Raw genomic sequence first — 3,732 nt, forward strand, 5'->3', positions numbered from 1 at the left:
TCGTTGGAAACCTCCAGGAGAAGGAGGGCGGCCCTACCCCTAAAACAGCATGGTGGGCGAGCCGTTAGGAGCGTCAATCCAAGCAGCCACAGCAACGAAACATTATTCTGGTCGTATTTCCATCGCCCTTATTTCAGCCCAAGTGAAGTGGAGGACGCCGGGCGTTTCCTTTGTGTGTACACTTATAGTGTGGTGAGTGAGACTTTGCAATTAATAAGCTTTTCACGTTGGAGTGGTGTTGTGTATTTGCTGTGGGTTGCTGTGTGTCTTGTCAGACGAAGCCCCGCATCATCCATTCTTCTACTGGGCAGAGGACGGAGAGGCTAACGACCTCAGAATTTACAGCTACCATACGCAGTGTGCTGTTTTGGAGTGTGAAGGGACGCAGATCAAGAGCTGTCAGTGACTGTGAGTACAATATTGGAAATATTCGTGGTGCAAACTTACCTGTGTCTGTCTTTGTCGCAGAGTCAGAGGCGAAAGGGTCCGCCGCCCCCGTGGTCTCTACAAAGGGGCGCCCCTGTCCAGGATTCGATCGCCCTACGGGCAGTGGAGATAGGGCAGCGCTCGACCCGGTGAGGTGGTGTGTGACCTTCGCCCCTCTGCTGACCTACGGAGGAAACCATACTTATCAAGAGCCGGTGAGAAATACCCGAAGTCCAAGTAACAGTGTCTTTGTGTCCTAGTGGCCACCTGTGGAGAGAAAGGAGAACGAGAGTGAATAATTGGAGAACAGACTGTGTAACGTGATACCTACCCAGAGAGCTGTAAACAGCAGAGCCGGTGAGAAATACCCGAAGTCCAAGTAACAGTGTCTTTGTGTCCTAGTGGCCGCCTGTGGAGAGAAAGGAGAACGAGAGTGAATAATTGGAGAACAGACTGTGTAAAGTGATACCTACCCAGAGAGCTGTAAACAGCAGAGCCGGTGAGGAATACTTAAAGTCCAAGTTAACAGTGCTTTTGTGTCACAGTGACCACCTGTGGGGAGCAAGGAGAACGAGAGTGAACGTACGACGGGGAACGTGAAGGCACGTGGGGCGAGGACCCCCTGCCGAACAGAGGAAAGGTACGCAGACAGCGGAAAATCTCCTTACCAGTCACACTGAATTTGTTCTGCCTCCAGGAAGGAAGAAGGGGGGCGCCACGGTTAGCAGGGTCCAGGCCGGAGCCTGACGTTTCCCCTTTCCCCCGGATTACGGTGGTTTGAACCCCTGTTGCCCTTGCCCCTGTCTGCCCGTGGCTGCAGTCCCCCTGGAGGGAGGAGAAGAAGCCCATTAGTTTTAATTTCCCCTTTCCCCATTTCCCCAGTTCTTTTAAATATTTAAACCAAATAAAGCTTGTTTTAAATTTTACTTACCTGTTCCCGTGTTTGTCTGGTCATTGGGTTGGCTTTGGGGACCTCCTCGAGGTGGGAGTTGAGAAGGGGCGTGGCTTCTAGTCAAACATCGCCAGCCCCTGGTGGTGACAGATTTTGGCGTAGTCGGCAGGGCCCCACCTCGAGTTGAGTAACCAAGGTCACCCAATGACTGACAACGCGGGGCCTGCAGCCCCACCCCGTGCCACGTCCATCATTATGGGAAGCCCATGGATTCAGAAATATGGAGGAGCGGAGTCAGAGGTTCGACTGGCTGAATGGAAGGCCCAACTGGAGTACTTAGCCGACTTACAGGGTCTTAGTGCCGCCCAGCGGCTCCAGTTTGTGTTGAACTCCCTAGAGGGGGAAGCACGGCGAGAGGTACAAGCCGCCCCCGAAGCAATCAGAGCCACCGCCCAGACTGTGTTCCAGTTTCTGACCGAGCAATATGGTGACCATACCCCCGTAGCTGTCCTCCGTTCACAATTTTTTAATTGTAAGCAAGGCTCCCGACAACCCATTAGAGCTTTTGCCCTCAGGCTGCGAGAGCAGTTCACTCGCCTGCAGGCCCGACGAGACCATGGGCTAGGAGACGGAGAGACCTTGTTACGCGACCAGTTCCTCCTGGGGATGAAAGAGGGCCCCGTGAGACAAAGTCTGAGGGTCCAGTTTCGGAGGGACCCCGGGCTCACCTTTGAAGATCTAAAGAAGGAGGCGCTGGCCTTGGAGGGTGACGAGGTCGAAGTAAGTGAAACCCCTGTATGTGCAGTCGTAAGTGGAAACACAGCAGCACCGCCTGAACATGCAGATTGGAAGCAAGCCCTGAAAGTAGAGTTGTTGAAAGACGTCCGAGAGCAGATGTCGGAACCATCTAAGACCCTCCTGGGAGAACTTCGCCAAGGTAGGGCGCGAGAGGAACCGAGGCCGGCACCCCGAGAGCGAGTCTACTCTGAGAGGGGCCGAGAGCCACCGGGACGCCCGAACCGTTTTAACCGGCCCCGCTTCGAATGGGATGACCAGGGGCGGCCAATCTGCAATCGTTGTGGAGAACCAGGGCATTATAGCCGTCAGTGTGGGCCTCGCAGGGCATCGGAAGGGGGTTTTTAGGACGACCGGCCACAGTGGGTCGTGTGGCCGGGACCCCTCGAGAAGACCCGGGAAGAAGTGACAATTCTAGAGACCAGATGGTGGGGCATAGCCCAATGGCGGAGGTAAAGGTATGTGGCAAGACAGTACAGTGCCTGGTAGATACGGGCTCTCAAGTGACATTGTTTGCAGAAAGTCTCTCGCAGGAAGTATTCGGGAAGCAGAGAGCACAAGGAGGAGAGGCCCCCTGGCTGACGTTGCGGGGCGCCAACGGCCTAGAGATCCCTTACATTGGCTACCGGCTGATGGACTTAGAAGTTCACGGGGTGTTAGTTCCCCAAAAAGGGGTGATTATCGTGGAAGACAGGTGTTTGGGTGTCCATCGAGCCCTATTAGGTATGAACGTTCTCTCCGAGTGTTGGGAGGAGTTATTTCGGGCTAAGCCCGGCCCTAGGATCTCCCCTGTCGAGAGGCCCCTATGGGAGCGAGTAGTCGGCGACTGTCGTCGGGTCCAGATGACCCAGGTCCGCAGAGGCCGGGAAGAGGTAGGAAGAGTGATGTGTCGCTTTGCTTTATCTATCCCCCCTAGGAGTGAGGCCATGGTGTGGGTGAGAGTGGCCCCCCGAGGAGTTGGCCCCGAAGAGTGGGTATTGGTTGAACCCCATGCCGATTGCCCACAAGTGGAAGTAGCACGAGGCCTAGCGGCGGTCCACCGGGGGAGGGTCCCTGTAAAGGTTCGAAATGACCACCCATATCCAGTACACTTACACCGACACCAGCGGCTGGCCCGACTAACGGGGGTCGCACCCCATCAGGTGAGGGAAGAGAGAGATGTTAGTTTCCGTCAGGTGTGCCCCACTGTCATCGAGGTGGCCCTGACACAGATGGAAGTCCCTTCGAACAACGGGGAGAGGGACGTGCCGAGGCACCTGGCAGGTGAGTCCCTGCAAGGGGAAAAGTTGGAACAGGCGCAGACACAAAAACTCCAAGCCCTCCTTGAGAAATGGCAACATGTGTTTGCAAGACACGAGGAGGATTACGGATGCACTAAGGTGGTGGAACATCATATTCCGACTGGAGATGCAGGACCAAGTAGGGAGAGGTACCGGCCGATCCCACCCACCTTGTATACAGAGGTACGCTCACTATTGCAGGGCATGCTGGGGCGGGGCATCGTCCGGGAAAGCAGTAGCCCATGGGCAGCCCCTATCGTGCTTGTACAGAAAAAGTCGGGAGCTTGGAGGTTTTGTGTGGACTATCGTAAGCTCAACCTGGTGACCAAAAAAGACGCT

General features: G+C 55.3%; 1 long non-coding RNA gene across 1 annotated transcript; it reads left to right on the top strand.

Annotated features, from left to right (window-relative positions):
* Positions 1-300: 300 nt before the first annotated feature.
* Positions 301-1,097, top strand: LOC141280036 (uncharacterized). Its single transcript, XR_012334836.1, has 3 exons — positions 301-408; positions 687-783; positions 972-1,097. It is a non-coding gene; the product is annotated as an uncharacterized lncRNA (long non-coding RNA).
* Positions 1,098-3,732: the final 2,635 nt, after the last annotated feature.

Source organism: Paramisgurnus dabryanus, chromosome 13, assembly GCF_030506205.2.
Source record: "Paramisgurnus dabryanus chromosome 13, PD_genome_1.1, whole genome shotgun sequence".
NCBI classification, from domain to species: domain Eukaryota; kingdom Metazoa; phylum Chordata; class Actinopteri; order Cypriniformes; family Cobitidae; genus Paramisgurnus; species Paramisgurnus dabryanus.